Source organism: Ptychodera flava, chromosome 9, assembly GCF_041260155.1.
Source record: "Ptychodera flava strain L36383 chromosome 9, AS_Pfla_20210202, whole genome shotgun sequence".
In the NCBI taxonomy this organism is placed as follows: domain Eukaryota; kingdom Metazoa; phylum Hemichordata; class Enteropneusta; family Ptychoderidae; genus Ptychodera; species Ptychodera flava.
The window spans coordinates 8,876,792-8,890,456 of NC_091936.1; the positions used below are offsets into that span (position 1 = coordinate 8,876,792).

At 39.2% G+C, this 13,665-nt stretch overlaps 1 long non-coding RNA gene across 1 annotated transcript in view; it reads right to left on the minus strand.

Annotated features, from left to right (window-relative positions):
• Positions 1–3,926, minus strand: part of LOC139139954 (uncharacterized) — a 241,835-nt gene extending 237,909 nt beyond the window's left edge. The window contains exons 1-2 of the long non-coding RNA XR_011553914.1: positions 2,620–3,926; positions 1,494–1,602 (exon numbers count right to left, since the gene is read on the minus strand). This is a non-coding gene — a long non-coding RNA (uncharacterized lncRNA). The remainder of the gene's footprint in view (positions 1–1,493; positions 1,603–2,619) is intronic.
• Between the last annotated feature and the right edge of the window lie 9,739 nt (positions 3,927–13,665).

Here is a 13,665-nt window from a genome sequence, read left to right on the forward strand (position 1 = left end):
AGTCGGGAGGGCCTCCCCTCCCCTCCCCTCGCCTATCGCCTTCGGAACGGGAACGGGCAGCATCTACGACCGGCGCAGACCCTATTCACGAATATGGTAAAATTGGTTTGTTATCTTTAGCAATATTAATTACATTTATTTACAGTATATAGATCCAGAGGAAATGTCAATATACGCTACCCCGCCATTCAACATGATTATAACTGGACCGACAGATTCTGGCAAAACAGAATATGTAATGGATCTCCTCACCGGTCCGTACTTAAGGAAATTCGAATATGTGATATTCATTTGCCCAACATTCATGATTAATAAAACGTATAATAAAAGATTCATTTTCGCCGATGACAACGTATTCGTGTTTCCGGTCGGACCCGATGCTGTGAATGATACACTAACCTACGTACGAGACGAATGGGCCGGCACGAACACTTTAATAGTACTCGACGACTGCTCCTCGTCCAAAGATATGAAGAAGCGCAGTGATGTTTTAGTCCAACTTGGTTTCAGCGCAAGACACTACGGACTATCTGTCTGGGTTCTGACTCAGCAATATACTAGTATTAGTAAACCATTCAGGGAAAACATAAAGATGTTAGTACTATTTTACACACCGAACAAGATAGACAACAAAACTATTATAAAAGAATATGGAATGGAGGTGTCAGAACGGGAAGCCGTGGGCCTAATCAAGCAATTGAAAAGGATACCATTCAGTAAACTAGTATTTCGTTTACGGCATTCGTACGGCATAAAATTTTTCGTATAATATAGCAATTATCCCAGGCGAAAGTGAACATGGTCAACCAGGAATTAAACATGTTAGTTCATGGTCATATGACCATGGTGTACCATGTTAATTCATGGTCAACCATTGACGACCATGTTTGTTAATGGCACAAATTACTATGGTCTACCATCGTCAACCATTGCCAAAAAAACATGGTCAGCCATGGCTATATGACCGCGGTCAACCATAGACGACCATGTTTGTTAAATGGCACAAATTACTATGGTCTAACATGGTCAAACATGGCCAAAACTCATGGTCAATCATGATCAACCACAGCCACCACCGTGGTCAATGACAGGTGACCATGGTTTTTAAGAGTGTTATGAACTTTGCACCAAGTTTGGGCAATAGTAAAAAATATATATTTGCACAGAGAAGTAGAAGTTAAATTGTGTTTGTTTGTATGGAGTGTGCATGAAGATTAGGGGGCGGGGTTCATATGAAAGGCATGGTAACTGCTGGCTAAACAACAGCATACACACTACCTGTAATATTTCACGGTATTCAATTATTGTAAATCCTGACATTGTCTTTTCCACAGCAATTCTGACAGTCAGCATGTGGTACATGACATCATTGTGCTGCTTCTTCCCCTGTATTGTATACAAATGATAGTTTTCTAAAGTGACATATAAATGTACCCAGTACCCAGTAACTCTTTTTATACGTTTACCTTGTGAGCAGCAGATTCTAAATTCACCTTAGAGTCATGTATACAGATGCCAGAAGGTCTGAACAGCCATGAAAAAGTTGAGAGGATATACTTCCAACACGTCTTCATTCCAGTGGACACATTCAATCACACTTGACTGTAAAAGAAAAACCTCAGGCAATAAATGTTTCATTAAAAAAACAATATATTACTGTACAATAAAACAAATATCTCTTCTATTATGAACATACAATAATTGTAGTTTCAACATGAAATGAGCTGTTAAATATATGTTTTCATTGTAAATAATAGTTAGATACAAAATAAAAACGTTTGTACTTTGATCTATTATACTGGATACTGAATGCAAAATATTAAGGTTAGTAGAAAACATATCTATATATGTTGGAAGAATAACCAACATTTTAGGAAATGAATTATACATGAAAGTCTGTTGATAAATTCTGTCTGTTTAAAAATGCTTTGACAGATTATACAGATACGTCATCACAAAGTGAAACATCACAAATTTTTAACGAGTACATGTAACTGTTTATAAAAATATATCAATATTGAATTTAGTGTTAGAAGAATAATGATTATAAATTCTTGGTACTTTTGTTGATATCTTTTTTGGATTACACGTACTAAGTGCAATCTGATAATGGAATATACAAAAAAAATGCAAAATCTGTCCTTTGAAAGACCTGGAACGGTAAGATCAACAGATCACAATATTTAAAACGTGTATCAAATGGAAACTGATCAGTTAAAAAATCTTATGTTAAATTCACACATATATATATATATATATATATTATATATATATATATATATATATATATATATATATATATATATATATAAATTTAACTATGAAAAACTTATTCAAAAACTTTGCAATTTTTGCTACATGTATTTGTTGACAAATAAATTTCACTTTATATATTTCAAAATGCCTTTCCTGAAAATGAAGTGTACATGGAAAACATGAGAACTTTGATTTGATGTTTTATCATTAGATGTTGAGTTTCAGCCAAAATAAACAAGGCATCATGGTAAAACAATGTTCAATTGCTACGTGTAAAAATCAGGATCAGGTCTGTGGTGTCCTTTACATGGTAAGAGCTGATGAACAGTAAAACTTGCACAAGAAATGAATCACAGTACAAACCATGCCACCACCCGCACTACTTGGAAAGAGAGTAGTTGTATCAAGTCCGAAAACATTTCTTCCATCATTAAGACATCGAATGATCAGCACCTGAGACGAGAATAAAACTGTATCATGTCCGATTTATACTATGTTATTCCTATGCACTGCATGCAGTAGAGTTGCTACCATAAGTACCATACCAATCCATAATCGATATGAACAGAGATCACTTCTTGTCGCCATATGTTCTCAACTTCTCAAAGAACAGTGGTTGGTTTGAAATAGTCCCCTAAGGTGTGGAAAGTGTCGAAGTAGCAAACTCTCAGTTGAAACGTCACGAAAAGGCTGGAAAATTCAACATGTCCACGGCCGGCCATACACTGTAAATAACGGACATCCACTGATCGAAGTTTAACTTACATAAACTCTAAGTCTCTAACGCAGGCAACGTCCTTCAATCATTACAGTTGTTCTCCTAAACCTCTTCTGTGTTCCCTTCATCATCGACTGAGAGAAGTAATCGACGATTTCTCCCAAAAACCGTGGCTTAATGGAGTGAATGATTATCCAGACTCACATATTCCAACACTGGAATTCAAAATGGCAACCTTGGCAAAATTGGCCAATCAGAAGTCTTGTTTTACAACACGTGATGTTGTAAGGTCAAAGTTCGAATACATGATGATCTGTTTGACCTGTGACCTCCTGGCTGCTGCCGCTGCCTTTTCAAACATTAGTTTTGCGAGAATGGGAGAGTATATTACTTTTATGCCAACTTTTATACACTATAAATCAGTCAGTGTACCTCTATGGCCTTCCGACATGTATGATTATGCAAGTAACTATCGTGAGTAGTCAGATTTTAAGCCAATTACCTTTCTAAATGTGTTTGCATGTATCAACGTAGGACAGTAACACTTTCTGATCGACACATGACTGAGGCAATGGCCTTATTTAGTGCTCGGTGCTACACGGCAACACAGAAAAACCTTGAACAGGGCCCATGGGCTAATTTGCAGCTATTCAGTGGTATGACTTGTAAACCAAACAAAAAAATTGTAGTTTCTTTTCCTGAAATTCGTCACAGCTTTTTTGAAACTTATCATTTAAAAACATTAATGTCCAGAGAAATAACCTTCATGCATTGATGTTTTTCAGTACATTTATTTCATATTCCAAGGTAATGGTTTGATAAATTTGTGCATTCCACAAATTGACCTATCTAATTTTTTTTTCAAAAAATAGTATTTCTCAAATCATTAATCCTTTGACTTTTCTTTTTCTTAAGGATTATGTGGTATTTACAGTACATACCACCTATAACTTACTTCGATTTTGTTTATTTATTGAGTGATTATGATATTTGGTATCCTGTTGTCTTCATCGTTGGACACGTGTTAATTCTGCCTGAAAATATTCTTTATGATTTGTTGAAGAGAATTTTGCAATATTACAATTTAACCAAAATAAAAATTTAAAACATGGTCATCAAGAAAATTTGTCATTCTAGGACGATGGTCGCATTGATAACGATGGTCAGAAATATAATCAGTCATCAAATAACATGGTTGACCATGGTTGCCGACAATCATGAACAGATCAGCGATGATAGACCGTGGTCAACTGTGATGACCAAGGTATTTGACTGCTTACTGTGGTCTCATATCATAGCCAACCAAGGTAGTTCATGGTCAAACATTAAAAACCATCAAATACCCTGTTGATCATGGCACATCACGGGTTGACATTTCGCCTGGGAAGCTGAAGGCAACACCGAAGGTACTCTTAGAGAATTATATTACAACCCGAAAACTGGTTTTGGAGGTGTACAAAAATTATATGACGCAGCACGCTCCAGCGGGCTCCTGTCAATTACTAAGAAAGAGGTGCAGGACTGGTTAAAAACTCAGCTAACTTATAACCTACATAAACCGGTACCTCGTTCTCGTGGCGCCTTCCGGAGGGGGAGGCGCGTTTTTGTAACATCGATAGACTCACAGTGGCAGGCTGACCTCGTGGAATTCCCTCCCCCGTTCGCAAAAGAGAACCGTAACATTCGATACATGCTAACAGTAATCGATGTGCTCAGTAAATACGCATGGGCCAGACCGATACAGTCAAAAACGGCTGATGATACGTTACAGGCGCTACAAGACGTGATTAAGAAATCCGGGAGAAGGCCCGACAAACTTCAAACAGATGAGGGGCGGGAATTTACTAATCGAAAAATGCAGGGGTGGCTCCAGGAGGCGGGAATTCACTGGTTTCACACCTACAGTGACAAAAAAGCTAGCGTTGTTGAACGTTTTAATCGGACTCTTAAGACGATGATGTGGAAATACTTTACATATAAACAGACACGAGAATGGCTTTCTATTCTACCAGAACTTCTTGAGAATTACAATAACACCGTACACGGAAGTATCAAAATGAAACCCGTCGACGTAACAGAGGAGAACGATTGGCAGGCATTTTATACACTATTCGGTCCTGAGTTGGCAGCCATGGGAGTTGACCCTGAATTCAAGCCGGGGAGAACGGGTTTCGAATTACAAAATACAAGACCACTTTTAAGAAGGGATATTTACCAAATTGGACAGAGGAGATTTTCGTAGTTTCAAAAGTGGTGTACGCAGCTGGACTAGGAACGCCACCAGTTTACAAAATAAAAGATCTGAATGGAGAGGAAATACTCGGCACTTTCTATTCTGATGAACTTCAGAGCGCCCTTTCGGAACGGGGGGTCGACGAGCTGTACAGAGTAGAACGAATTTTGAAGACGAAAAAAATTAGAGGAAAGAAATATTATCTGATAAAATGGAAAGGTTATCCGGAAAGTTTCAATAGTTGGGAGCCGGAGGAAAATGTTATTAGAACTTCGTAAGTACTCGACCAAGTTCCTGTGTTGGTACTTGTCAAGTACTAACGTAAGTACTAACGTAAGTATTTACGAAAGTTATTCAATAAGTACCATGGGAAAAGTCTTAATTTCTTGAAAGCCGAAAGTGTCAGTTTACCACCCCGCTTCCAACCACCTGGCCAAGTATTTATCATGTACTGTCGTAAGTAATGTTCACTTACTGCATCTTTTTCGGCAGTATGTGGATGAGGTGGTACCTCGGTTCCTGAACATATTAAGTTTGCAAGATCTTCAAAGCGACTTCTCATGTTACCACAGTCCGTTCTTTCGAGTCCCCCTTTTTCAGCTTTATCTATAAGTTCTGGTTGAAGTATAATGTACACAACTGACATGAGCCATAGACAAGTAACTTCAAAGTCCCCCCTTTTCATCATATCAAGTGCCCGTAAGTCAAACGAAGCAACGTAAGCACACACTGTTTCACAAGCATTAAGAAGTTTGTGTAGGTTCTTGAGTGAGACTCGAGGTTGTTCTAGTTGTTCTTGATTAGGTGGATAATAAGCTTTTTCAAGTTCCTCCTTGCTGAAACCGTCTATTAAAAATCCTTGGCTGCCGCCGCTCCATGCAATTCCAAAGTCAAAAGCTCGTGGATATTCTACTGACCCGACTGTCTCGGTATCAATTGTTGGATTAAGTATATTCTTGAGAACTTCAGGCGTAAGAGATTGATGAATTACCAAACATGGAAGCCTGTAGTCGTGGCAAATTTCTAAGAAAGTCTGTTTGAACTTGTTGTGAATCTCTTCTAGTTCTTTTAAGGCGGTTATTTCATATTGTCTTGCTCGAGTCAACACATTCCGCCTGCAATAATCCCAAGGCATATCTTTGAATATGATAATGAAACTATGTAAATGGTCAAATGCTCTAGAAACAATCTTTTTTTCTTCCGCTGCCACGCCTCGGATTCGAGAAAAAGTTAGATGTTGAATTATGGAAGAGTCACAAATAATGTAGCGTTCCGAAGGGGGGCCCCCCTCCCAGCCTGACATTGTAAACTAAGAGTATGTTCTATAAACTGATTCTGAAAATCGGCAATCGAAACGTGGCGCCCATTATAAAAGTCGGCAATGTTGCTGGAAAAACTAGTGTCAAATTCTGGTACGTGAGACGCAGCCAAATTTACTGCATCGTAACTCTTACCACTTCCAATTGGTCCATTTATGAATATGTATGACATTTTGGGGATACTATATCATAGAAAAAATTTTTTTTAAATTATTTTATTAAGATATATACGATAAGACAATGACAATCCTTTCTATTTCAAATGCAATAAAAATACTTGAAACCGGAGAAGACAATATTCAAATCAGTGACGGCAAACTCATATTTGGTGAATCTTTGGTAGATCCTATTATATATGTAGACAGTGAGCTAGAAGTAGTTTTCCCCATCGGACCTAAGTACGGTTCTAAAGATCCTGCTACATGCGATGAAATGTGTGTCCGTTGGCAACCGAGTCTTCAAAAGTTTACTGATTTAATAATATTCCGTACCTTAGGTGAAAGTTTCGATGCAAGCACTGCTAAAAGTTATGCTGCAAGCCTAGCCGCTCACTCCAAGAATACTACTGGATTTTACAATCCATCTAAAGTGTATCAGAAGCGAGGGAGCGAGGCACAGATAAAGTATTTTAAATTTCGGTTTAAAAGAGGGGACGATTTCGCTACATGTATTGATATGGTTAAAGAAATTGATTGTGGTTTTAAAGCAGTGAGTCCATTGCCAGTCCGAGAAAATCCTGCTATTGTACCTCGTAATATCCGGAAAGGTAGTAAGATAGAATTCTTAGCATTTAAACCGCGCTTAAATAAGCGTGCCTTTCTTTCACTGTTGAGAGGTTATTTTGTGCTGCGCCTAATAAACCAGAAATTCAAGATGCGGAAGAACTAGTCGACTTAGAAAGATTAGGTGAGATATATAAACAAATAAATGCTGCCAAAAATATTATAGTGGATTTTGATGACCTATCATAGAATAATTATTTTTCATTTTAAAAATTTTAGGATAGTATATATCATAAAGATTATTATGGCCCGTCGATTACATACAGCATTCAAGGGAGCAGTTTTAACGAAAATAATTTCCTGAAGTCAAGCGAGTCGAGGATATCGTGGAGCTGGTGGATATTGAAGGTATGGCCAAGAAAGAAAGATGTACTCTGTTTATACCGAAATGGAAGTCAAATTATCGGATCCGAAAACTGGTAATACACAAAATCGTACATTGCCTGTTAAATTAAAAGATACATACACAAAAGATGTAAGAGGGGCGGATGTGAAACAACAATTAATAGATCGCTACGATCGTATGCTTGATACAATTGAAGCTGTTGAGGGTTCTGGCCTCGTTCTCGAGGAGATACTTAATTTTGAAGTAATTCTAGTAGAAGTTTTACTCGGTGCCGGGGCTGGCGCAGTCCAACTTCCCGGATGGTTAAAAAATAAGCATTGTGTGAGCGATCTTATTCTACCGGTGGGGGCCGAGAATTGTTTTCAGTATGCCGTCGTAGCAAGTATAAAGTTGAGCGATCCCGAGTTTCGCAAAAAGAAATGTGGTCAGGTAAGGAGAAAATGGAATACGTTTGACAAATTTATTGCTGACTACTGTTGGGATGAGGTACCATTTCCTACGCCCGCTGATCTGACTGTGTTCAGGCGCTTCGAGCAGCAAAATCCGAGCACGAAACTTCAAGTGTTTCAGATCTATGAGTCCGATCCCGCCCCGTCAGACATAACTGTGTTATATAGCGGAGCCCCTGACGGCGGAGCGGATCGGGTAGCAAATATATTACTGATAGTTGGTGAAGATGGGAACGGGGGTCACTTCGTGCCAATTACTTCGTTAAATCGTCTTCTTAATTCTCATACTAATCGTAAGAATAAGCACAGAAGGAAGTGTATTTGCCCGGTTTGTAAAAGAGGTTTTAAGTCAACAGAAGAATTAGAAAAACATCAGGTATACTGTGGAACAGACGCCGCCCAGCCAGTTTTTCCTAAGGAAGTATGTCAATTCGAAGGACATCGGAAGAAGGTGGTGTCCCCCTACGTCGTCTATGCAGATACTGAGGCAATTATTGAGAAGGGGACCGGCCGACACATTCCAATTTGTCTTTCGTATGTTATGGTGGAACGGTGGGGCGGCGAACGGCGGCCAAAAGTTTATGGTAAAAGAACATTCACGGGTCTCTCCTGTGTTACAGACTTTCTAAAGGATATGAAAGAACGGGCCGAGTATTATTCGAAATCGTATTATTGGAAAATAATACCGATGAAAGATCCTTCTAATTACGGCAATCCAGACTGTATTGCGTGTCCGGCGCCCGCCGGATACCGAGTAGTGAAGGAGGGAACGACTTTTTATTGTGAGGGATGCCGTCCGTCGAGAACCATTCCTATCTACTTTCACAACCTCAAGGGATACGATGGTTCTTTTATTTTGAAAGAATTACATGAAATAGATGATGGTCCTGGACCAGAGCCAAATATAATAGCTAAGACGAGCAATGGTGGAATTATGGGTCTCTCGAAAACATTTATTTTTAGTGCCTCAATTGTTGTCGGCGGAGAGTGGCCGAACCGGAAGAGGGAGATAAAGAAACGTTTCTTTTCTATAAAGTTTATGGACAGTGCTCAGTTGATGATGGGGTCGCTCGCGAAGTTGGCAACGACTGTGCCGGACCACGGATGGACGGCAGTACCACTTACGTACCCGGACATTCAAAGGGCGAAAGGTTTCTTCCCCTACGAATATTTAGACTCGGTTGACAGATTAGAAGAGGGTGAGCTCCCGGAGAGGGATAAATTTTATAGTGAATTGACGGAAGAGGGGATTTCAGAGTCCGATTACGAACATGCTTTGCGAGTATGGGGTGAAGTTGGATGTAAGACGATTCGTGATTATATGGAATTCTATTGTGAGACGGACGTTCTACTTCTTGCAAATATATTCGAAAATTTCCGTGACACATGTTTAGAAGCATATAAGTTAGATCCGGCCCATTACATGTCGGCGCCCGGTCTAACATGGGATGCTATGTTACTTTACACAGGTAATAAATTTGGGCTCATTCAAGATGCTGAGCAGATGAATTTCGTACAGAGGGGATTCGAGGCGGTATCAGCCAGTGTAATATTCATTATTTACAGACAAATCATCCGGCTTATGCAACAGATGAGCCTGATGGGGCCGCTGGTGGGAACTGGGATCCAGAGAAGCCGGTGTCCGAAATAAAATATCTCGATGCTAATAATCTTTACGGATGGGCAATGAGTCAGGCAATGCCCACGGGCGGACTTCATTGGATGACGATGGAAGAGTGGGATGAATGGTATGCCCGAGACGGCGGAGCTGGCGGGGCGTGGGGACCCGGCGCCACCTTTCCACCAAGTTTTCTAGAAGTAGATCTAGAATATCCGGCCGAATTACATGAAGAACACAGCGATTTGCCATTAGCGCCACATCACTATGAATTTCCTGATAGGCAGGGCACTCGACTGATTACAAGTGTGTTGGACAGAGAGAGATACGTCTTACACTACAAGTTGCTTGAATTCTATCTTCGGATGGGAATGAGATTGAAAAAGATTTATCGGGTGCTTGCTTTCGATGAGGCTCCGTGTCTCGCGAAATATATTGACTTTAACACTAAAATGAGGGCAAAGGGAAAGACAGATTTTGAAAAGAATTTCTATAAGCTGATGAATAATGCAATGTTCGGTAAGACAATAGAGGATGTTCGAAAGTACAGAGACTTTAAATTTGTTTCGGACTGGAACGGTACGGATAGTGGCCGTAAAAAGATTCAGAAGTATAATCCAAAGACGAAACATATAACTTTCATAACTTCCGAAAAGGATGGAGATTCCTGCGACAGTGTCCTACTGGAACTGAAAAGGGATCGATATGAATATAAAAAGCCAGTTTTCATTGGCGCCGCAGTACTGGAACTTTCTAAGCTGCTAATGTATGAGACGCATTACAATTACTTTCGGGTACGGTTCCCTGGAATACGATTAGCCTACATGGATACTGACAGTTTTGTTTACAGTGTGCCGATACCCTCCCCGGACGTAACTTTCAATGATATAGTTCGGGAAGATGTGGAAAAGAATGGTAAGGAGTCGATCTACGATACTAGTGGGATGAAAGATGAGATGGGAGTTCCGAAGATTAATAAAAAAGTGATAGGTAAATTTAAAGATGAGTTGAATGGTGTACCTATTCTTGATTTTGTCGGCATACGCTCGAAAGTGTACGCTTTTCGGACTCCAACTTCCGAGACGAAAAAAAATAAAGGGATAAAAGATGTTTGTGTTAGAAAACATTTGAACTTTGAAGACTATAAGGATCTGTTTAAAACTAGGAAGGAGCCCGAGCAGGCACAATTTGTACAGTTTGTACGGAAAAAGGCTGGAGAAATCCGTAGTGAAAAGCGTAGTAAAATTATGATGGCGCCAAATGATATCAAGCGTGTGCAGTTATGCGATCTGGACACGGGCGAATGGCTGGCAGAAACAGATCCGATAGGAATGACCTACGTTACGGTTTAAAATTGTAAAGAATCTAATTTAGTATTCTTAATGTCGAGCAGGGCATCACTGATAACATAAACGTGGGCAAATATATTATCATCGCGAGCGTCGTCGCCAACTTTTACTGAAGTGTCCATTTTTATTATCTCAAGTTGAATTCCATCCTTTGTGTTCATTACTTTAAGACCATTTCCATGAAATTCAATATCTTTAAAACTACGCAGATCGATAAACAGACAGAATTTATTCTTCAAATAATCAACTTCATCTATATCAATTTCACACCAATCTTTATCTTCAGCAAAATACCGTCGTGCCTCTCGCCAAAATTGTCTTGGTATCATCTTCTGAGCGTACACTTTATTTGCAATGCCTTCGATTGATACAGACACAGATTCAATGGAGGGGTTAAAGAAAAGTTCACTGTTCAGTTCTGTCTGATTCTGATTTTTAGTGAAGAGTATAGCGATACCTCTAATGCTACGTCGTGGTACATTTATATTTTCATTGATAACCGTGGTTGATTCTTTGAATGGGATTGTTCTAAATAATGTATATGCTCGTAAGGTAAACTTTTTCCACCTTGTAATAACCAGCAGTTTCTATCGCGAGTTCGGGGTCAGAAATTGTTTCGTATTCCATTTGAATGTTTTTTAATTTATAATTGGGTGTAACAACATTATTACTGACAAGTAATTGGGAGGCGGGTGCCAACGTAATTTCCCATTCGATATGACTCCCTAACGTTACTTTTGGATATGCAACCCCATGACCTGTTATGAGGGGATGAGTGAGACGAATAGCATATTTTGTTTTATATGTGTCGAAAAGTAAAAGATCGTCCCATTTTGAAAGCCTGTCGGCATTTGCATCGGCCGCGCCACTTCTCAATTTTCTTAGATTTTCGTTCTGAATTCCGTACAGTGTCATGTTCGTTCTCTCCTTTTTATGTTTGAAGAGATCGCGATAACATTCAATAAGGTTATATTTATTCAAATTGAAAAGTGCCTGACCCTCAAATGTGAGAACCATACGCTCCACCAAATTTTTTGCAACATTTTGAACTACCCGGTTATCTTCATGTCCTGTTACTTCGAGATCAAAAACCAGGTCGAAAGTATCTGGAACTAGTACTACTCCGCTTTCTAACTTTGGACATCGTATGATAAGTGTCTGGCCTGGATCTGCCTCACTTGGATTATTAGCAATCACATGATGAGTTCTTTCTGACTTCTTTCCCTTCGATATTCGGTTGGTGAAATTCGGTAATAATGTTCTATCGTATACCTCATTTTCGTGTAATGTATATAGTAGAAGAAAAAAAGAAAATTAATCACATCTTTACGTAAATATTTCCGTCTGCCTGAAAGATAAATCGATTGCCTGTGTCGCGAATCAATCGAAGAACCCAATATTCTTGGAGATGTTGGACTTCCATTTCATCATTGTCAATCTCCTGAAAGACGTTTATGAATTCTAGTCGCTTAAAGAAGTTAGTCTTTTGACATTCCTTCACGAAAGCTAATATGTTATGATACAGATTATCATCTTTGAGTCGGACACCTGGATTTGCTCGAAGGATATGGCGATTTACCCGCCGAAGTTTGCACCATTCCAATCGACAGAGAAACCAAACAGGTCTTTATTTTTAGAAAGAAACTTTGCAATATTCTTTTCACCAAACATGCGTGCGGGGGTGTATATTAATACATAATTTTATTTATAATGACTAATGTTAAACCTGTTAAAAATATCCATAGCTGTTCTCCAACAAATCCGACCACCGATCCTGCTGTTTTAATAGAAAACTGACGAGGGAGCCGATTAAACCTGGTATTGCAGCAGCACTTTTTGCGGCCAAGGTTTTTAACCATTCGCCAAATTGCTTTACAATTTCTTTCGCTTTTGTATATACTTTGGGCGGACCTGAACCTCCTGTGTTTGCTCCTGCTCCCCCTCCTCCTCTAGTCACAGCCAGGGCAATTGTTGATATTGTCATTCCAAGGGCAGTCAGTATTGCAGCGATTGTAATACCATTTCGTTTAAATAACTCTGTCAGCTTCAGCCTGAGTGACAATTCTGGATCGGAAATTACATCACGAAGAGACCTAGTCGACGCCAGACTTTCACGTGCCCCGCTAATCTTACCATTTTCGTATTCAATTCGATCAACAATTTTAGCTTCTCTTGTTATGAGTTCAGCTAGTAGTTTCTTGGCTTTTTCTTTTCCTTGGGTGTGATCTTCAGGAATTTCCTTTAACTGTTTTTCAACTTCTCTTTTCTCTAGCCTTATTTTAACTTTTTCATTGTTAAGCTCGCTAAGACGCATATTCGCAATCCTTAATTCATCATTAATAGCTCTATATTCTGGGTTTAGATTGTTCCATTGTTCGATTTTATTTTCAAAAGCTTGTATTTTATCTGCATTACCAGAAGCATCTTGCCGTAAGAATGTCAGTTCATCTTTGTATATACCCATGTCTTCTGGTGTCATCTTCTCAGCCGGTATTTTATTGTTTTTCACATCTTCAGAATACAATGTTGAACTAACAAATTCGGGCTCTGCGCTAGAGTGATATCACCCCTCAAACTGTATACTTTACTTACAAA